The 23294-nt window shown below is 44.7% G+C and overlaps 1 protein-coding gene across 3 annotated transcripts in view; it reads right to left on the bottom strand.

Moving 5' to 3' along the window:
• Positions 1 to 19067: 19067 nt before the first annotated feature.
• ACD11 (Glycolipid transfer protein (GLTP) family protein) overlaps positions 19068 to 23294 on the bottom strand; it is a 47496-nt gene continuing 43269 nt past the window's right edge. Inside the window, exons 5-6 of one of the 3 annotated variants that reach the window (XR_015189985.1) lie at positions 19789 to 19883; positions 19068 to 19437 (exon numbers count right to left, since the gene is read on the bottom strand). The gene's annotated coding sequence lies outside the window, so the exon portion shown is untranslated. Of the gene's footprint in view, positions 19438 to 19608; positions 19884 to 23294 lie in introns of those variants that run through there. The other 2 variants (XM_086526612.1, XM_086526611.1) reach the window with 2 other exon arrangements.

Here is a 23294-nt window from a genome sequence, read left to right as displayed (position 1 = left end):
TACCAACACGGCTTCCTCCTCAATGAGAAAAGAGCTAAGATCATCAAATTCTAGTTTTTCCTTTGTGACTTGTAGCCGAAGGGTCCTAGCCACTGTTTCATACTCTTGAGGCAACTTCCTAAGAACCAAAGCAGCTAACTTGGTACTCGTCAATGCACTCTTCATAGCCAATATTTGCTCATGAATAACTTTAGTCTCCATAAGAAATGATTGCATGGAACTTCCTTGGGGAAAGTGGATGGCAAACAAATGTCCCAGAAGGGTGACTGCTCGCATCGTAGAATCCCAATCAAACATACCTACGAGCTTGAACCACATTTTGTTGGCATTTTGCAAGGTCTGAATAGCTGGAGTTAGGTCCTTTGTAAGAGATTCCGCAATGGCAATGATAGCTGAATGTATATATAATGGAGGCAAGGGGTTGCTTATATAGCAATCCTAGTAAATTTTTGCAACCCAAGACTTTGACAAATAAGTAAAATAAATACCTAAAATCCAAACTAAATAATGGGATCACATTGGGCAGTTCACTTAAGATGCCTAAACTTCAACACTAATAACCTGTTTACCTCTTTCCAAAAGGCCTCTTGCTAAATCTCTCCCAGTCTTTGTAGTTTATTTGCCTTTGGTTTGCTCCCTTCTTTGAGCCAGCTCTTGTGCTCAATCCCCTTTTCTCTCTGTAAGCAAGCATTTAGAGTAACCTGCTTGTTATTCATTGTTATCTCGGTGTTGCTAGCTTTGGTTGTTTACTGCTTCTTCTCGTTACGTGGTTTTTTGTTCTTTGAGTCCCTTCCTGGCAAGCTAACGCAGCCCCTTAAGCGGGATTTGTGGAAACAAACAACCATGTCACCGTAAATGTTATGAATACAAGATAATTATCACCAAAAAACAAGTTCGATGTACTCCATGGAGAATAGCTTAGGTCCACCATGAACATGAGATGCCATACCTTTGTTGTGTTTTTTTTGTGGGACGTTGGTGCAACCAAAGTTGGTCTATGAAGGGAAGTGCTCTATGGCGAGCTATGGGTGCTAGCACGCGCATGGCAAAGGGCTGAAGCAGGAACAAAGGCCTTGGGAGAGCATGTCGAGGCAGAAGTGTATGTCTAATGCGGTTTTTAAGGCCAAAAAGGCCCCAGAATGTTCCAGGTGGAATAGCAGGTAAAGGTGCCCGGAATACTGAGTCAATGTTCTAAAATGTGGTCTTTGAGATGCTCTATGGGCCCGTCTAGACGGCTCGTCAAACGGAGTCCCGGTGTGAAAGTTATGATTGTTCGAAGGAATGCTTTGCAGATCTCCGACAAGCAGGGTAGGTACAGACAAGTGGTGAAAATTGGAATCACTAGAAACACGCGTAAAGCTAGAACTGTGGAGCATGCCGGTCTTTTCGGATTGGCCTTTGGAGCTCAGACGGGCAAGTTATGGCCAGTTGAAAATGAGCCAGGGGTCGAGTGTGTGCCCACTTGGCAGCATCAAAAGACACGCCATCCGATGGGTTTTGAGCTTCGACCAGGTTCTGGAGGGTGGATCATGTTACGTGAAGTTTATGAAATATTATCGGCTCAACAATCGGAGTTGCGGTGATCGAGTTTCACTAGGTGGGAATTTGACGACAATTACCGGCAAGGCAGCACCAGGTGATTTTCTTGATTTTTGCAACCCCGATTTACGACCTCGGCAAGGTTCAAGTGTGGCTTAGGATGGCAAGTTCGGACTCCAGGTCGGCAACCTTTAGTATATTTTTGCAACTCGAGAATAAGTGCACAAGACACCGGCAATGTGGGGAACGAGGGTCTAAAAAACCCCTTGGTTATTATTTGTAAAGGCTAAAAATAAGGGGGTGGAGCTCCAAAGTTAAAAAGTAAAGGGAAATAAAAAAAGCTTAAGTGGGTTCACAAAGGTATGTAACCGAGCCCAGTTGGTTATTATTTGTAAAGGCTAAAAATAAGGGGGTGGAGCTCCAAAGTTAAAAAGTAAAGGGAAATAAAAAAAGCTTAAGTGGGTTCACAAAGGTATGTAACCGAGCCCAGTTGTCGATGTGAAACCATTTTTGGGAAAAAGAAAGTTGAAGGGTTTGGCTCAAGTTTTAAAAAAAGAGAGGGCAATTTTTTTAGCCAAAGAGAGAAGGGAGCAACGACGGCACCGTCGTTGCCCCTTGGGGAAAAAAGGATCAACACGGAAAAAAGAAAAGGAAGGACTGGGGTTTCTTTTACGAAGAAGGGGGTTTTTTTTTCTTGGGGAGGCGAAAGGGTTTTTCGACTCATTGAGGAGGGAAGAAAATTCAAGGAGAAAAGCTCTCGCCTGTGCATGGCGGCAAGGAAGCAAAGGAAGAATCTCTACTATCAAGATGGTGTCAACAAAGGTCGTCGTCTCTGGTTTTTTTGGGGTGCTCGTCGAGGTTGTGCCGACGGAGCCGGTTGTATTGGATCCTCTTGAGTAAAGTGAAGGAACATTCCCCCTCTCCAACGTGTCTATGGAAACCGATAACGAATTCTTTTTTATCTTCAAACTATCATCATCACTCTCTTCTTCTTCACTACTTGTGTAGAATTCGTCATACGTAGGCTCTATTTCATACTCATAGCTCATTGTCAAATCTCCTTCTTCTTCAACTTCCATTGGATAAAAGTGGCTTTCTTTCGTCTTCAAGTCCAATACTACCTGTGTGTCGTTCTCTTTATCTAGCAAAATAAACACCCCACTTCCCCAATCCTACTTAGCTCCCATGGTGAGTAACCATCGACTCTCCAAAATGATAGGATAAGCATTATCACCTACTTTCTTAAAAAATAAATCGACGAGGCATCATTCAATTCCCATAACCTTTACCTTTACTTCTTGAGTTATGCCCAAGCACCTTTCCTTCGCATGATTTTCCATCCTCATGCACACATTTGATTTAGAAACCACTTTAACACCTACATCTCTCATTGTTTCCTCTGTCACGACACATATATGAGCATCACCGTCTATGTAGGCATGTATTGGTATCTTCTTCTCAATAAGGCCATCAATAAGAGGAAGCCACATTAGTGGAATTTCCACCCTTAACGCCATATTTTGCACAACATGCAATTTCTTGGTTTGTGGAAGCTTGGTACTAAGACTAGTAGACCACTCTTTCCTCAATCTAGGATTTAGTACCAACAATTGACCAAAAGTAATATTTTCTCTCTGACTTTTTACATCACTCACCTGATGATATTCTGGATGGCCACGCCCAAGCTGGAAATATGCTTGCTTGATCTTGTAGTGTCTTCTTATCTTGCTGGTCTTTGCTTTCTCCCTACTCGCATCTACTTTCTACTTCCCTTTACGGCTACGACTCTCTTGCTCTGTCTTTGTTTCTCTTTCTTCGTGAGCTGTCTTATTGGTCAATACATCCACATCCTGCTTGTCAACTCCAATAATGTTAACACGGGGAGTCTCTTCATTCTGTAGAGGGGGAGTGGTGCCGAATTATCTATTGATTGCTCTCTTGGACCATTGCATGGCTACTTCCCTCTACCTTTTCCAAACAACAAATGCATGCCACCTCTTTCCTTGGGTGGGTACATACAATCAGAAGCATTAGAAGCATAGTGCCCCTCTTTCCCATAGTTGTAGCAATGACCAGACAAAGGCCTAGCTCTACCTCTTTTACCTCTTGGTTGTCCTCTATCCATGGCACTATGCTACAAATCCTACATTTACTACACACACACGCCTCGTTTTCGACCTAATAGATAGCATTCCACTATTCGAACCATAACTTTTTCATATCAACTCCGATTTGGGAAATATTTGGTCTCAACCAAAGAGGATAGTTCTCTCTATGTGCCCATGTAAAACAGAAATTCTCGCAACAATGAAAAGCTTTTTTGCAATAGCATTTCAGAATTGAGTAGTTTATTATAACATATGCTTGTGTCAGGCATTTTGTTCGTGATGTCTAACGTAACTCACGAGGGGCTTCTTCATCAATGAGATCTGTACACATGGTGAAAATGACCCCAAATGTTATGGATCCCAATGCAAAAAACATCATTAACAACAACAAAAGCCATGATTATGGTGTACTTGGTGTCATCGCGTGCACACGTGTAATTATTATTATTCTTCATATGTATGTGTGTGTGTGCATACACACACACAATAATAAAACGAAGAAGAGTCCGAGGATAAAGAATTATATATAACAAGCTTAGGATATATGCAAGACATCAAGAAATAGATTGGAAGATGGAATGCAATGCATTTGCTTCATCTAGGCCCTCTAGTCTGTGATGCTTTCCTACAACAATGGTTATATATTACAACGTATGAAAAATCTGAAGGATTTTGCTTTATGCATTACACCATCACATTGCCCCCATTTAAAAAAGCGAATTCTTTCCTAGGACTTACACATACATGTTTGAGCTTATCCCCTTATTCATATACAACACCCAATCCAAATAAGCTCCCAATCTCTACAAAACTTGGGTATAGAGTCCCTTTGTATATACACACTATGCTCCTTTCAAAACCTGAAACTCTAAGTATCATACCCTACTTGAATGCTTCGCTTTTGACCACACACGAGGTTGCTATACTCATATTCATTGCCTAGACAACTCCCTACATACCTTTCTCTTCGATTCATTTTGTAAAATCTCAATCACTACCCTCATTTCCACAATGGCAAACATCGGGAGTCATTGACCAACTCAATACATATAATTGGTTATAGGTCATATTTGACCTTCAATGATGAAAAAAGAAAATGTGTGTGTGTGTGAGAGAGAGAGAGAGAGAGGGTCGCCTTCTCCTTCTCCCTCTCTCTCTCTCTCTCTCAAATATTCAAAATACACCCCGCCAAAAACATAGCATTTGAAAATCCTCGACTTTTGTCTGAACATCTCTCTTTACGAGGCCATAAATGACACATTCCAAAATGCGGTGCAAAATGATGTGTGAATACAATAAGACCTATATGTTGGGTATGGAAGGTCATGTGCAATATGCATGGAAGGAGGTATTTGAAAAATGAAATCTCAAAGCCTAATAGACTATCAACAAAACCATATTTTACCTATTTGGCCTACATTATGCTTACCTAGTGTACTAGCATTAGTGTCCTAAAAATGTGCCATCCACACCACGAGTTATCAAACTATTTGGCTTGGAAATCGTGTCTCATTGTGCACTCCTTTTTTTTTTTTGGTGGGGTTTGGGGGGGGGGGGGGGGGGGGGGGGGTGGGGTTTGTTGTGTGTGTGTGTGTTTTGGTTTAGACCCAAAGTTCCCCCACCAAGCCAAATGCACACTAGCACTCTTGCACAAGGTTCTCACTGACTTGGATCTGCTCAACTCCATGCTACTTGTGACGATCCGCACGTGGTGCTCACACCCTACACCATTTGTTGGTGATCTGCTCGACAACCTGCTCCTTGCAATCCAGATCCAACTGAGTACAGCCTATGTTCTACCTAGGTGCAACCCTAGTTTTTCTCAGGTCCAACCCTAGCTCACTGACCCCGGTTCTGCTCAACTACAGGCCTGCCCACTACTAGTCGGTCACTCACACGAGCAATGACTATGGCCACCAAAGCCTCTACCCGAGGCAAGCTCACTTTTGCCGGGGTAGTGGCAACACCCCCAAAGCTTGACAGCAATGTCCACCTTCAAAACGAAGTTTCAAACAAGGAGCTAAAAGCGAGACTTGCTATACAATCGAAGCCCATCTCACTGCAATGGAGGAAAGGAAAAATGAAACGAACTAGAAGGAAACCATGCTCTTTAAAGCGAAAGGGGAAGTAGCAGCGACACTCACAAAGGAGTTCAAGATTCAAGTACATGAGGAGATCTCTCGCAAGATTGAAGGTGGTGTGGCATCCACACTACGCGAAAGAAAACCGCAAGAAGATATAGCTCTCAATGTTCGCATTGGTGGTCTTCCAGGTGATTGGAAAGGGGAGGGGGAACTCAAGTTCAAGGAGTCCTTTGCCCGACTTCAGACGATAATCCCTATGGGAGTGGAATGGAATCAAGCAGCAACCACCCTCGCGCATGAACATTGCACCAACCATGCGATCCTCATTTTCAAGGCTAAGGTGGAACAAATCACATTCCTTGAGCAATAGAGGCTTCTCAAAGACACCACACTTTGGCTGTAGAAGATCTCAGACCCGCCCAACTCAAACAAAAGAAGACAGAACTCCAAAAGTTGTGTGAAGCACGCATAACAAGAAAATGGGCAGCTCACCGAGGAGGTAAAGCCATTGTCCAGGAGTTTCACACTCCAAAGCCATTGTCCTTAACTGAGATGTATCTAACAACTCCTTCACCTACAAAGAACATGTCCTCTATAATGTTTTGCTTTTCGGTCCCATAGGTCATATCTAACCTCTGTAGACGATAATTTAATCGTTCTCTCTCTCCCTCTCTCTCTCTCTCTCTCTCTCTCTCTCTCACACACACACACACACACACACACACACACACACATTGCAAGATGGGATGCATTACACTTGCTACATGATGCCTCGATAGACTCCCAAGTAGATGAAGCTTTTTTACAATGCCAATGTAGTACAGCTTAGGAGAAATTCAATGGGTCACGCTTCGTACATTACACCACCCATATTGCCCCCTAACTACAAAACCATGTTCTCCGTTGAAAGAGGAAACCGTACTCACGCTTTATGCTTGAGCCTATCCCCTTGTCAGCGATACGCACTACCACATCCATTCAGCTTAGCTCTCACTCTCTTCGATACGAGATAGGGAGTTGGGACAATGGAGAAGAGTCAAATCAATTGTGCACATTATGCTCATTGCAAGTTAAAGAGTTTGAGTACCACACACTACTAGAGTGCTCAGATTTTGGTCACATCCGAACTTGCTTCCCTCACATTTTTAGCCGTGACTTAGACCTACGCACTTTCCTCTCCCAGCCACAGTGTGGGCTCTCCATTGCGACTTCATCACCGCAATTATGGATCACCGAGAATCACTCATCATCCATGCACTTACTACATCACATGAAACTTTGGTCCCATAGGTCATATTTGACCTCTGAGGATGATAATAAAAACTCTCTCTCTCTCTCCATGATGCCACCAACACCATTCTTCAATCCCATACATAAGTGCAGGTGTCACCAAGGTGTCGAAAAATATTTCTTAGGAATCCGTCATTTAATATCCCCTCTCTAAAAATGTTTTCAAACTATCCATAGAACATTTATGCTATTGTGGTTGGTTGGAACCTCAAGGCCAAGGTGCATGAATATTTTACTACTTCTATTGGCTCTTGATTATAGACAATGCATGGTTTCTCCTAGTTGAGAGTTTTCACAAGCATAACCTTTGTCTTTGGGGCAATCACCATTAAACTTCTATGCAAGCAGAAGTTTTCATGGCTGGTCAATGAGCTTTCGTACATCTTCTTGGCTATGATCCAAAAACACCATCATTGGCATACAACAAAAGTATGATCACAACATTACCAATAAGAACTTCTTCAGTTCCTTTTTCATGCATATAATCATTAGCCATGTGCTCCAACTTATCAATGCATAGTCCAAAAGAGAGTTGTTGAAAGCAAGCACCCTTTATTAACACCATGAGAGTTGCACAAGAGAGGTAACAAGTGGCTACAAAAGTAGGCATGCCGTTTAGTGTACCTATTTTCAGCCATACGTATCGTCTATGCTTGTTGTTCCCCATTAGACAATGTTTTCAAAACAAATGCAAACACTCAAATTTGGCCAAGACACATGCTTGAATTTGACCACTAACGACATAAAATTGAAAGTTCATTTTAATGTAAGCATGAGTGTTAATTTTATGTTGAGAACAAGGCATTTATTTGTGTTGCAAATTTGGTCTTTAAATATACATTTATAGTGGCCCCAATGATGCTCTTTGCACTATCGTCTTGGTCTCTTGTGTGTGAAGATGGTGCTTGTAGCAAAATGTCTGTAATGGCACATCATAATGTCCTTGATGGTGCTTGTTGCACCTTAAACTTGGTCCCTTGTATCAAAAATGCACTTAGGCTTTAAGCTATGCACTCCTGCATCTATATATATTTCACTTGGAGTGGTTGTGAGCACAACCAAAAAACGCCTCTTAAATAGGAGGAATGGAAAGCCCACAAGTAATAATTAAATGAAACTAGCTCATGAAATGGAGGAGGGTTGTGTTTCACATGGTCCACAATGCACACTATGTGGGATCTTATATGGTGCCTTCAAGGTTGAAGCTTGTGTGGCAGCTTATATGCACAGTTTATGGCATATTTGTTTTCTCTATAGCATCTCAATTAGGCATACGAGCATCAGGACAGGCAAGTTTCAAGAGAGGTTTTTCTAATGTTGATCACATATTGACACTCATAGCTATTATTGAGGAGGGCAGATCACATGGTAGGAGGATTTACTGTACTTTTGTGGACTTCCGCAAAGCATTTGACATAGTAGAGCTCGAATGGTGCGCAGGTTACAAGAGATGGGTGTACCGACAAAGCTGATTTGGGGGATCGTGGCCCTCTACAAGACAATTGTGGGTCAGGTCTGCACTCCCGAGGGGGTGTCTGAGCTTTTTCACTCCACTATTGGGGTGAAACAAGGTAGTCCACTCTCCCCTGCTTTATTTGGTACTTATGTAGATGAGGTTTCAGATTACATTGAGAGGAGAGGTGACAGAGGAGCACAATTAGCAGGGACTTGGATCTCATTGCTACTATATACAAACGATATTGTGTTGATATTATATTTACCAGAGGGAATGCACTGACATTTGGATACATTGCACACATTTGCTAGTGATAGTAGCAGCTTATTAGTGAACCTTGGTAAGACCAAGGTTATGGTGTTCAACACCATACCACAATGGGTCATGCGATCTGCACCTACCTTTGTATATGGTCATGAGACGGTCGAGTATACTGATGCATACACTTACCTTGGTGTGGTCTTTAGTGGCACAGTGTTTTCTTTTAGGAGAGCAGCAGAGACTAGGCTAACAAGAGCGTATGCAGCATTAGGGAAGATGGAGAGGATGTGTTCGTAGGTTTAGTTTCAGGAACCTCGAACGAAACTATGGCTTTTCGAAACTTTGGTCACATCAGTTGTGTTTTATGGGGTGCAAATATGGGGCTATTAATGGATTGTCGTAGATGGGCTGGCAGTATTGATGGACGGAAGTGCATGGAAAGGTCTCTAGTCTCTATGATTTCTCGGATGATTAGGGCCAAGGCCTCTGTATCGCATGAGATTATCTGTGCAGAGCTCGCTACTCCTCCACTAATCATCAAGGCACTTACTAGATCCGTTTTTTTCATACACAGTATTTGGGATCTCCCAGAGACAGATATGTCCATCTAGCTTTGGAGTCTTCTCGACAGCTTGCCTCACAGGGAGTCACCTCTTGTTGGTATGCACACATGACAGCTTGATTCAAGCTGCATGGTTTTGACATGGATAGATTACCCCCTTTCCAGTATTTGCTTGACGCACCCTCCTTGTCTCTCACACGGACTGAGATCACTCAGCTCATCAGAAAGGACTTGATTTAGTTAGACATGAGGAGGACATGGATACAGCCTATACGTGTGCTTGGCACGAAGATGGATTTCTACAGAGAGCATCTCCTTGAGCTTACAGAGGATGGTTTTGTGACCATACCCACCTACATGGACACTCATCTATCCCATGGATTACGATGTGCTATTGGACAAATGCGCACATCATAGTTAGACACTAGGAGGACATGGATACAGCCTATACGTGTGCTTGGCACGAAGATGGATTTCTACAGAGAGCATCTCCTTGAGCTTATAGAGGATGGTTTTGTGACCAGACCCACCTACATGGACACTCATCTATCCCATGGATTACGATGTACTATTGGACAAATGCGCACATCATCACCTCAGTTAGAGATTGAGGTTGGTAGATATAGAGGAGTACCATCAAAGTCTAGGATTTGTCAGCTATGTCATATAGAGCCAGAGACAGAGTTACATCACATACGTCACTGCCCAATCTACTATGAGATACGAGGCCGTTTCCACTGCCTATTCAGAGAGGGTTTTGGACCACTGGCCAAAGTTTTGAGGTATCTAGATCAAAGATGCCTTGAGCTATTTTTATCGGAGCTGCGCAGACATAGGGAGAACCTCTTGAGGTGACCAAACAATAGGAGACACTCACAAAGGGAGATCACTGATTTCTTCATACTACATGCGTGACATTCAGATGAGCAAGCATCATAGCAGACTTCAACGTCTACTTGTACCAGAGGTACATTGACTGATAAGGCCACTGAGCTTGGGAGATCAAGATGCCAACGACTGCGAGGGTCATCGGGCCATCGATGGAAGCTGCATCAGAGGGTCCAGACTGTTCTGGCACGACATGGGAGACGCCCAGTGAGAGTACTCACTGAGGAGGACATTGATGAACTTCACCAAAGACCGATGCTGGATATCATAGGATAGGATCTTGATTCAAGTATCTCATCCTTTCATTTCATTTCATTTCGCTCCATTTCACTTTAGCTTAGTTCAATGTCAATGTTTCAGTTTTCAGTTTTTAGTCTTTAACACAAACATTGTATCAGATTCACCATTTGTAAACTCTTTTGTCTCATAGGTCACTTTGGCTTTTTAAAGACGTTCTCTCTCTCTCTCTCTCTCTCTCTCTCTCTCTCTCTCTCTCTCTCACACACACACACACACACACACACATGCATAGCCCAAAGTCTATGCATTGGCAGATTGTGAAGCAAATCTTCCGCTACTTGTTTGACCATATACATCTTAGAATATTTTGTCCCAAGGGAAGATCATTATCGCAAGATATACATTCTTTTTTGGGCTCATATTGCTGGATACTATTCCTATATCCACAAGTGGAGTTTGCTTCATTCTTGGAAACCAGCTTCATGGTTGATTTGGGTGTTGGGTCACCACTCTCTTCATTGTCAAGTCAAAGCTTAAATGGCACTTGCAAGGAACCACATGTTTCATGTTTTCACAAAGCACATTGAGGTGAATTAACAGCATGTCAAGGAGAGACTCTTTGCAAGAAATTACGTAGGATAACCTTGTAGATCACAAAACCCTCTATCTCGTGAGAAGTCCCAATCTTTTTGCAAAGCTTTGGGCCTATTCTACTTTGTGGATTGATTGCATTAGAACTTGGCACTTCCCAACACATGAATCCTAGCTCATGTTTACTACATCACTCCTAGGGGAGGCTTGTTATCATGATAGGGTACTGATGTATGTGAACTCTCTCAAAACCATTGAGGCACTATTTTCCCTCACTATCTTTGTATTGAATACTCAAATAATACTAGTTCTTATGTTGTGTACCCTTGAGCTTCTCCTTCTTCATCTTTGAGATTGGTGTGCATTTATACAACCTTATTTTCAACATTGATAACAGCTATGTCAAATGGCATAGATGGGTACCCGTTAAAGTTCTAATAATGGAATATTGTTGTGTGTCCAGACTAGAGCGAAGATGAGTGTGCCCTTCATGAGTCTAGGCACCACCTTTATGAGAGGTTGTTACATCAAGGGCTTTAAGCCAAGATTTACCAACTTAGCGTCTTCCCACGCTGGATGGTCAAACATATACACCACAATATGCTCCACTTGGGTATCAAAAGCAAGGAGGAGCAACAACCGCATGTGTCAGTGGAAAGCAAGAAACGAGTGATACTTATTCATCTTCAAAACCCAACTTTTCAAAGTATACAAACGTCTATGCTAAGAGTACAAGCTCAATGCTCATGATATCTATCAATTCTACCTTCTTTGTGAATTATATCTAATTCAAAGGAGTGTTATTAAAAATACTTTGAAAAAAAGGTTGCCCATCTCATTGGGTCTGAGGTAGGACTTCGTTAGTTCCAAGTCAAAGGGGAAAGTGCCTCAGATAATTCCATGTAAATAAGTTCTAAAGCTTCAACCCATTTAAAAACAAGGTGTCTGGAGACAAATGTTGGCACTGCCTTTCACTCTGACGCGAGAGAGAGAGAGAGAGAGAGAGGGGGGGGGGGGGGGGGGGGGGGGGGGGGGACACCCGAGAGAGAAGGAAACAAAGAAGAAGTTAGACTATACATTAAAGAGGAGAAAAATAAAACATACCTTCCAAAAAGTTGGAAGGGTGCTCCGTTGTACACGGGCTGAAATTCCCTCATATTTACACTCCCTTTTTACCAAAAGGGAGTGTCGACAAAGTTAGGACTTATTTAGTTCTAAGTCAGGGTGGCCGCCTCAGATAGTTCCAAGTGAATAGGTTCGAAGCTTTGCCCCAATTTGAAAACAACATGAGTGTTTGTGCACGGGCGTACCAGAGAGAGAGAGAGAGAGAGAGGCCTTAGTGCACATACCAAACTATCATTCATCGGTAGGGTGATAAGGAGTGCAAGCTCCAGGTATGTGCAAACTCAAAAAACACTACATGACTATCACATAGAATGACAGAATTCATACAAACTCATACAAGCAATATGTAAAGGGAAAATGATCCTTGCCAGGATGTTGGTTATAGACACGCACGCACGCGCACACACACACACACACACACACACAAGCTTTTTGAATAGGATAATTCTCCTTGAAGATTCCTTTTGAGCAAGTATGTTGAAAACACCCTATACTAGAAGAACAATTTGTATCAAGGACAGGAAAGCCTTTCGCAGTACGTCCACCAACGTTACACACTGCAATAGGGGGCTCGCCACAACCTCTCCAAGTGACTGAATGGAAAAGATCTCATTCTTCATAAACAATTCCTATGGTAACATGAGTCTCTTACAGAAGGTCTGCACTTGCAATTGCACAACCCAGCCAACACTAAGAAAAATGTTTTCCAAGTGAAGACCGTAGAGATCCAGCTTGGATCAACATTTTCAAGGGGCTGGATTGTGACAATCCAAACCCTCTATGCGTTGTAGAGTCGAGGTGAGATCGACGCACCGAGTGCATATGACTTCAATAGCCCTTACATGCACCCAATGGGCCAAGGCTCTAAAACCCAACTTATACAATGTCTACACTACTAGTCATTGAAGCTTTTAGAAAAACTGAGCGGGATGGCATTTGACATTTTCTTGATTTGATGGACTTATATGAAACCCATCTGAGTGTAGCAATATTGCCATGTCATGCCCAATGTGAGCACCACTATAAAGCAAAGCCGCTTGCTGCCAATACAGGCAAAACTAGGGAATCTTGCCAAATCCATCACCATGCCTCTTTTATATATCGTTGTCTGCAAAATAGAAATATAAATACATTGCAAGTACCATTAACTATTGGAATGATCCAATAGCAAGAGCTTACCAAAGCCCCCCTGTCAAGTGTGTATCTCTTTAAATGTGTGAGGTGGGCAACAAACTGCTATTTAATTCAGGCAATTTGTTACACTACTCGTTTTTCTAATGGCTCATTCACACGTGCTCACTGTTTGAGATACCTCAATGAAAAAGAGTGTGTGTGATCTACTACCCAAAGCCCCCCTTTATAGAAACAGAAAACAAATGGCGTCTGTCTCATAATGTCTGCAATTTGCAAGTCGTAGTATGTGCTCGCTGCTGCTGTGTCCCCATCGCTCGCTACCTCCCCCTCCCTCTCAGCTCGCCTTCCTCGACTTCGACTCGCCTCTTCTTCTCCACAGCACAGACACAGATGCAGTCTTCTGTTCCGCCCCAAAGGGACTCTAATGAAGCCCCCTCACCTACCCTGCAGAGCCCACCATCCGACTTGCTCTATCGCCAACAGAGCAAGCAAGCCATGCAGCAAAGATGGAGCACCTTCAGGCCACCTCTGTCATCTACAAGATTCTCGGCACCCGGCCTAGCAGAGGCGAGATGTGTGACCTCCTCCAGATCCGCCTTCTTGTAGAGGTCGGGAAGATCATTGGCATACAACTCCTCGGGCGTGCTTACTACCAGATAGAGTTTGAGACTTCAGCCCACTGGTCATCCGAACAGTCAAGGCACATTTTCGACAGTGGCGCCATGGTTTCGACCCAGCTGCTGTTCTTGTGAAGGAAGCAGTTTTGCCCATCTCAATCTGCTTTCCCCGCCTTAGGAGAGAGTACCTCCCACTTCCATCCAAGGTTGGTTTCGAGATTGGGACAGTCTTGGAGACCCCACGCACGGAAACTTCAGTGGTTGTCAAGACGGCAGGTGTACTATGTACACCCACACTCTCCCAAAGGTAGGGTGAGTGGCAGCCAGCTCCACCCGAGAGTGGAGTAGGCTCCCGAACCAGTGCTTCATATGCAGACAAATGGGCCATCTTGCGAAGGCCTATCCTCGCAGGAGACCTCGACCCGCACCACACATGCAGCCTCCCAAGGCTAATCACGCATAGCAAACAAAGCCCCAGGGTGCACACGATAGCACCTCTTCACAAATGGGTGGCCAGTCAGTGATGGCTGGCAGCAAGTACATGGCTGCCGCCGTCGGGGAGGGGCTCACCATACAAACCCCCTTGGAGGCCGACCTTTGACATTCACCGACGAAGGGATTTCTTTGACTATGATTTTACACATTTTCTAGGCGACCCATCTTCTGACCTCGAGGCAATTTGTTTCAAAGTACATGTTCTCTTTCTGGCAGCCAGAGGTGCCGAGGACTTGGATATAGCGGTTTGCTTCTCTTTTTGTTGTGTGGCATGGATCACATAGAGTGGACTCTGCATACAATACTAGATTGGCTTCATGTCCAAGCTCCTGAATTGTCGCACCACACGGTGCGACGTAGGAGTGACAGACTTGATTCAGACACTTTGGCCGCTCACCAAGTTCAGTGTGATGCCCGCCTGATGCAGCTGGTTGTAGACACATTATGATATACTTTTTTGCAGACACCCAAAGTGCTCCTTGTTATGTATTGTACATGAGGATTCTTGGACAGAGGGTAATGCCCTACGGATTGCAAGCTTGTCTCAGGCATGGGTTGGATAGTCACTTCAAGCACGCCTCTCGGGGTCATTCGGATGCAAAATACTCCACATCCAAGCTGGCCTCGAACATTGCAAGGTTGGTTGCCACAGCAGCATCGATTCTCTCACTAATACTATGAGGAGTGTCTCATGGAATGTGCACAGTCTAGGTGGACCCCACTTCCTACGCCAGAGGGGTCGTTTGAGAAAAGAGCTTCGAAGATGCCTTGTGGGAGACATGATAGATGTTCTTATGCTTCACGAGCATCACCTTTGTGAGAGTCGTATTTGGCGTTGTGGACAGATCTTGCGTGGCCACTATGAGACTTTTTTATCACCTTCTTTTGGGCCTGGAGGCATTTAGGGAGGTGTATGTATGACTATTGCGGACTCGTGGAAATAGGCCATTGTGGATAGAGGTAGTATTGTGCTAGGTAGGGCTCAGTGGATCACCTTGCAAGTTCAGGTAGCCTTGTGGGCTTCTTGAATATATACCCAACCATGCGAGTGCACGGGCTAAGTTTTGGTCACATATTGTGGAGTCCTTGCCTCATGTAGAGCAATGGTGCATCGGGGGGGACTTCGACAGGTTGGAGGAACCCTCGGATAGGATTGGGGCAAGCCATGCTATTGTTCACGGAGCTGAGTTGGCTGCGCCTATGTATGACTTTGAGAATTTTGGATGTACGGCAGCATGCAGGCTTTGTACAGCCCTCAGATAGCCTCTCTTTCTCTCGGTCTGACCGCAAAGGAGGCATGAATCTATCCAGGATAGATCATTTTTACGCTAGTGATATGTGACACGGGCGGTTCAATAGGCATTTTGAAAGGGACTACTTTTTCCTATCATGCGCCAGTGATTGTTACTATGTCAGATAGAAAGGAGTGGCATTGTCATGCTATGCATCCCAGAGAGGATTTTGTTGGATACACAGCTCAGAGAGCAAGTTGTCGCAATTTGGACAGAGTATGGACACACACGGGGACCTTACTGCTAGAGCGGCCACTGGCCTTGTGGAGCTTAGTCGTTTCTTCCTCCAAGACTCTGCAACTTCATTGGCTGCGACTAGAGAGGAGGAAAAGCGGCTCCCACGGGGCATTGCTTCCTTACAACGGATAAGGACTGTCACCCACGCAGTCCTTGGATGGAGGAACAGATGTAGCAGGCTTGGCAGGAGCTGATCACCATCATCAGGCATCTCAGGGGGACTCAGGCGGGCAACAGTGTTACTAGTGGGTTCTTTGAGATTGTAGGTCATCGTCATGCGCACACGAGTGTCTACCAACTGAGGAGGCCCGATAAGTCTATTGCTACAGAGCCCGAGGATATGCATACAGTTGCTACGGACTTTTACCATGAGTTGCTTATAGTCGGGCCACCGTCAAAGCGTTGGGATGCATGCAAAGAGCAGGTGTGGACACAGATACCTTGTTTAGTCACTGAGGAGACGCGCCAAAGATCCCTTTCCAGCCAAAGGAGTTTCACAAGGCTCTCGCGGCACTTTCCCGAGGTAGGTGCCCATGAGAGGATAATCTGATTTCCAGTTTCTTCTTGAAGTGCTCGGATGTTCTTAGTTGAGACCTTTGTAGTGCTTACCAGCACATTTTGCACACTGGAAAAATGCAAGATAGCATGAGTGAGGGTTTGATCTATCTTATCCCCAAGGAGGGAGGCTCCCAAGGACGAGATTCAGCAATGGCGACCTATCTTATCTCCAAGGAGGGAGGCTCCTTGGACAAGATTCAGCAGTGGCGACCCATCACCATTCTCAACTCACCCTTTTTAGTAAAGGCTTTAAGTTTGAGAATTTAGCCGCTACTTGAGAGCATCATATATGAGACACAAAAGGGTTTTGTCGAGGAGCGTAGCATCCTTGACAACATTTTCACATTTTGGGAGACGACTACTCTCATTCATCTCCAAGGAGAGGATCTTGTGGTACTCCTCGATTTAGAGAAGGCAGACTAGGGCTTCCCTAAGGGCTCTATGTGCCGGATGGGCTTTTCAAATGCACGGATTAGAGGACTGTCAGCTCTCTACATATGTGCGCACAATCAAATGTTGTCGGCTGGGGGAAGAGGGGAATGCTTCATGCTCACACGGTCAGTACGACAAGGCTGCCCTAAAGGCCCCTTCCTGTTCCTTTTCTATGCTGAGGCAATGAGCAGATTTTTGACCTCACGGGAGGTTGATTTGTGTGGACTGCAGCTACCTATCCGAGGAGATGAGCTTTTGGACACTGAGTTTGCTGATGACTCAGGAATGTTTCTAGAGGGCCGAGAGGCCAACTTGCACAGGTGTGAGCAGTCTCTTGAGGTGTTCCGTTGTGTGTCGCGGGCATCACAATTAATTGGCGGAAGACAGTGTCTTTCTGGGTTGGTAGTGCTCCCATGCCCGATTGGTCGCCTGGAGAGGGCTTTAGGTGGATCCCCCGAAGGACACAAGTACAGTACTTGGGCTGTCAGGTTTGCTCCATTGGAGTTCAGCACGGCTTTCTCTTGCTGGCACGGTTCTAGTGGCTAACCAGGTGCTTTTGGCTACTATGTGATACATCACGTCTTGCTGGATGTTCTCGAGTTCTGCATCAGCCAGCAAGAGAGGTTGATAGGGAACTTTTTGTGGTCAAGGCGAGACCGGCTATGGGCTTGGGAAAGCTGCCCTCTAATGCGAGTGCAGTGGGACCCGGGAAAGCGGTTCTCGCAGGATCCTTTTACTCCAGTTGATCACCCGGGGGGACCCCTTCTGCCAGTACACAGCTCGATAGGGTCGCCACATACTGACAGCGCAAAGAGAGGCTCGTCCTACTGCAACGGATCACTGGCAAGAGGAGGGTCTTACGTCTGAGTTCTTGGCAAGTTTTTGAAAGCGCTTGTGGGGATAGCCAAGGAGAGTCACCATGTTCCAGTGGCTAGTTGGCCTTACGTCCGAGTTCTTGGCAAGTTTTTGGGAGCGCTTGTGGGATAGCAGACAGCCGAGGAGAGTCACCATGTTCCAGTGGCTAGCTACCCATCGAGCTACAGCAATCGGGAGTTGGTTGGTGCACAATGGCCTCTCGGCGATTTGTGCTGCTTGTGACCATCCACTTGAGACCCAGCATCACTGTCTGTTGGACTGCCCCATGGCACAGCAGGTTTGGTTTCGGATTCTTTGGCTGATGCCTGCACTTTCTACAGCCAACCAGTACACTTGGGGTGCTACAGCTTGGGCCACACTCATGGGCCAGGCACTTCGCTGTGAGACGGCTTCAGTCAGCAAGATGATTGTGATACACGAGGGCCGGCCACACAACTTGTTCCTCAGGATTGGAGCAGAGAGTGTTGTTCATTTGCAGCCTGACATTGTGGTTCATCTGGAGAGTCCGTTGCTTCCGCATCTTCGACGATAGACCCGTCCCACCGGCAGAGACTATACGTGACATTTGGCGAGCTGATTCGTACATCTCAGAGGCCAGTTTGAGAGACTTTTGGGCAGTTCCGACCGCAAGGAGCGCTGCAAGGCCTTGCGACTTTGGCGACCAGGGCCCTACTTCACCATGGTTCATGGCACACCTAGATGGCACTACCGTCCACCAATGTGGTTGTTTCCTCCTCCCATATTCTAATTTAGCCATCATTGTACATATCTTACCTTTTCATGGGAGAGTCTCCCCACATTTTGATGTAGCCCTCTCTAGCAAGGGAAGGTTGTAGCCCATTGGGCAGTTTTCTTAAATAATGCAAGGATCTTTTTATTGGGAAAAAAAATGGCATCTGTCTCTCACAAGTAGCCTATGTGGCTCTAATCGGTAAGCTTTATCCAACGGTCCACAATTGCTCCCAAATGATCAATGCTTTACTAAGGCCTCCCGTAGGCCAAAAAGAATTGTGATATTACCACCTCAAAAAACAAATGATAGACTGCAGCAGCCAGGAACAGTAGGCACTTAAGAGTTCGGGACACATTAATCATCAACAAAGGACAGCTGGAGAGGGTACCCATTCTATTCATTCCTCACCTTTGTTCACAACAAAATCAGAATGTAGTGCACATCAACAAGTGTTATCACATTGACCAAGTTTATGAGTTCGCATAAGCTCTTTCTCACACAAAAAATTAAGCTCAGATATTTAGAAGAGCTTTTAGCGAAAGAACAGAATGGCTCAATTGCGGCTAAGGCACTTTTTCAAAAAGAATGTTTCAATATCGCAAACGGGCATTAACTGCTCTTCTTATCAAATGTTCATGAGGCACAAAATATTTTGTGGTAGCACCAAAGAGTTTCCATGCATTAACTTAAATGATGATAGAATTCAAGGAGGAATTCAGAATCTCAATACAACGCATGAATATATCATTTGCCCACGCATTGACTTCCACCTCAAGATTCAGGATCTCAAACTTCGTTTAGCTGTCGAGTTACAGCCATCTTCAAGTTCTCCAGGAATAGTAGGCAATTCAGAGTTCGGGACACACCAATCATCAACAAAGGATAGCTGTAGAGAGTACCCATGCTATTTATTCCTCACCTTCACAACAAAATTGCACATCAACAAGTGTTATCACATTGTCGAAGTTTATGAGTTCGCGTAAGCTCTCTCACACAAAAAATTCAGCTCAAGATATTTAAAAGAGCTTTTAGTGAAAGAACAGAATGGCTCGATTGCAGCTAAGGCACTTATCAAAAAAAATTGTTTCAGTATCGCAAAAAGGGCATTTAACTGCTTTTCTTTTCAAATGTTCAAGAGACACTGGAAATATTTTGTGGTAGCACCAAAGAGTATCCATGCATTAACTTAAATGATGATGGAATTCAAGGAGGAATTCAGAATCTCTATACAACACATGAATATATCATTTGCTCACGCATTGAGTTCCACCTCAAGATTCAGGATCTCAAACTTCGTTTAGCTGTCGGCTTGCGGCCATCTTCAAGTTCTCCATGACTCTCAATAGAATATGAGTAACCAAATAGCTGCAACAATGTACATTTGACACCAGAAGAGAAATTCAACATAAAAACAGATGATTATATTTCACCTCAATTGATAACCAAAATCCACCAAAATATTCAATATGCATTTTGTGTGTGCATGATGCTGCCGGTGTTTGGCGGCGGCGGCCGGGGGGGGGGGGGGGGGGGGGGGGGGGGGGGGGTTGTTTATCAGCCCTATTCAACCAAACCGACTTGCCTTGCATAGCCCTGCATCGACCCCTTCGCCTCCCTCGGCATGTTTGCACCCATTGCCCGCAGCCCACACTCTCGCACTAGCCAGATACGGAAGCCAGAAATCTTTTTCTTGAGATGTCTCCCCTCTTCTTTAATACGTAGATGACGCATGTTTTGCCGTGGGCACTTACTAAAGATTATCAGAGTCTTACTCATCACAAATGTCCTGTGTGGGTGGAAATTGTTGATTTCCCTTGTACGTGGAGACATTTCCTGCCATTGTTGGCTGCGCAACTTGGTAAGGTAATTTGCCCTCCGAAGTTGCATGTGAACACCAATAGGTTTTGCGTCCTTTGGGACACTGACAAACAAACCCCTGAAGGGATTATGGTTGACTCAAGAGATCCATGGGTGGGCAAGCCTCCATTTAAACTTAAATGGGGAAAATTTGCAAATTCCTGCTTTTGATGTGGTAAGTTTGGTCATATGCAATCTAAGATACTAGGAGGCGTACTATCCAATGGCATGTTTTGAACAAGTTCCGCTTGCAGAACAGATTGAAAAGTATTGTTGTGGATTTCCTACGGAGCTTAGTCACTACTGCTTGAAGCATAAAAGTCGAAGCATTCAAGAGACGATGCGACATGCAACAGATGGTTTCGCTACTCTAAAAGACACGATGACTTTCTCTGATGAAGAAAGTTCTAGGAAGTTTAACAAGAACTTCTCCAAGGGGAACTACAAACAAAAATTTCACCAAACTAACTTCACTTACAAAGTTAGTGAAGAACAGAGAAAGCAATGAAGCAAAGAGAGAAGGTGCTTCAAATGGGTTCAGGGACATATGGCAATAAATTGCCTTAACAAAATTGATGACCAAACAAATGACAACAAAAAAAGAAGAAAGGAAAGACACCTGGTGGTTTGGTAGTAGATCTGATGGGAGTGCAAGTAGAAAATGAGTCCTCTGAGCTTTGCAGAGCTTGGGGAAGGTCAGAGTTAAGGAGGTCCTTATCCTTTTCAACAACGTAGCCAAGGCTAACTTCATTTCAACAAAGTTGGCAGCTAGATTGGGAGTGAAGCCTGAGGAGATGGGTCCCCAAATGGATGCTTTGATAACAGACTTTTTCATTATGCCCCTTGTGGGATGTGATGTCCTATTGGGAACACCATGGAACTACAAGAGTAGTGCAATGATTGATAATAAGGCAAAGAAGATTTTACTTCAACACAAAGGAAAGGATCACACTTTGAATGTAAAACTCAAGGACGAATCTATCATATGGATCTTCGATTTCCCACTTTGATAAATATACCTGGTTGAGAAGCACTCAGGGATCCCATAGCCATGCAGCCAAAAGAATGGGCTGGGGATTGTGAGCATCTACCAAGTTTAGTTCTTTTATTGGGTTTGGAGATGGCACAACTGAAGAAGATGTTTTGTAGGTGTAGAGGTTGCCACTTTTTGGGGCATATAGACATCCTGAGCTACTTCTTGTGGCCATCTTTGGGGAAGCTCGGTGAATGGTAGTGCCTTAGACATAGAGGAGGTTGAGGGCTGGGCTAACTCCCGTAAAGGACATTTGTTTCCTCCTCTATTGTTTATAGGCTCACCATGCCCAAAGGCTAGTACTGTAGCAGCATCTGAGTCATCGGCCTCAATGACCTCGAGACCTACTTTTGGGCTAGGCGGTACAAGATAGCCAGCTATTGTAAGGATATTGGTGGATGGGGCATTTTCACACAAAGATTGAATAGAGACCCCATAACAAGGCATAGACTTCGTAGCTTCCAACCACTCAAGCGGGTCTTCCTCTGGCCTGTCAGATGGAATAGGCTGTTCCAATTCGGGGTTGGACTCCACAGACAAAGAACTATGTTGCACCACTCGATCCATTCCTCCTTCAAGGGGAATGGGTTTCATTGAGGAGCCAGGGGTATATATAGACATGGCGTCATTGTCCCAATCATGTAGCGCTTTAGTGTGCTGCAGCCATGGTTAACCGATGAGCAAAGGAAATCCTCCCTCAACCTGGGAAAGACGAACCACAACAAAATCCAAGCTAAAGGTGAAGTCTTGTACCTGCAGAGGCACCTTGTCCACTACGTCCAGTGGGTAAACTGTCCTCTGGTCGGCTAAAGTAATTGTGAAGGGGGCGGGTCCGGTAGGTTGTAGACCTAATGCCAACATGGTGAACTCAAGCATCGGGTCGATGTCAGATCCACCATCCACTATTACTCCTAAGAATTGCCACCCCAAGATGGACACGGTGAGATGAGGGCTTCTATAATCAATGAGGGGAGCAACGGGGTAGGATATCATATAGGACTCTGATGATTGCATTGAAAGGTGCCCGCCATAGGACTTGCTCCAGGGTAAAGTGCGGCAGGGGTGTCACTTCGAAAACCCACATCTAGCCGAAGCATGTCATAGAGCGACACTTGTTGGAATGTGTTCTTCAAGATAGTCTCTGTTGTAAGCTTTTCTTTTTCTACTAGTGTTTTCTTTGGAACCTTGATCTGTTGTAGGTCAACTACTGCTTCCAAGAAAGCCCCATCAATATCAGAGAGCAAAGATGAAGATCCTCTCTTGGCACTAGGGGATGACTTGTCAACTGCTGGAAGTGGGATATTCATCGTAAGATAGTGAGTGGAAGAGTGGAACTTGCTGGAAGCCCTCTAGGCCCGAGTGAGGACACCAGTGGACTCCTCTACTTGTTGGAACTTGTCATGAGGGGCCACCACATGAGTAGAAGGTGACGGTTGAGGGATTGTGCTAACTGCTATCAGATTAATTTTAGAAAATGTGAATTCAGGTTGGTTTGGACTTGGGCTCGAAAACGTGGATGCGCGTTGTCTGCGACAATCCTTACTGTAGTGATCCTTAGCCTCGTGACAATGAAGGCACGAAGGAGAACCTTCTAGCAAAGGGCATTTTCTTTGGTAATGCCCATAGTCTTTGCACCTGTAGCACAAAATGGGTCGATTGGATGGGCCAGGTGGTCTTGGGGTCTTCTCCTTCTGCATGGAGGAGGACACTGACGTGTAGAAGTTCTGAGGGTCTGAGGGAGCATTAGCATGATGAAAGCTTTGAGATGGAAAATTGCTTCGCATACATTGCATAGGAGGGTGTATTCGGCAAGGGTGGCATGTAGTTTGGATGGCCATTGGGGGCAACCATGTTAGATGCAGGTGCTAAACCTTATTGAAGAGTAG

Source organism: Adiantum capillus-veneris, chromosome 13 (genome assembly GCF_014529385.1).
Source record: "Adiantum capillus-veneris isolate H3 chromosome 13, ASM1452938v2, whole genome shotgun sequence".
Taxonomy (NCBI): domain Eukaryota; kingdom Viridiplantae; phylum Streptophyta; class Polypodiopsida; order Polypodiales; family Pteridaceae; genus Adiantum; species Adiantum capillus-veneris.
The sequence above is the reverse complement of the archived record's forward strand: the minus strand, read 5'-3'. Positions and strand labels throughout refer to the sequence as shown.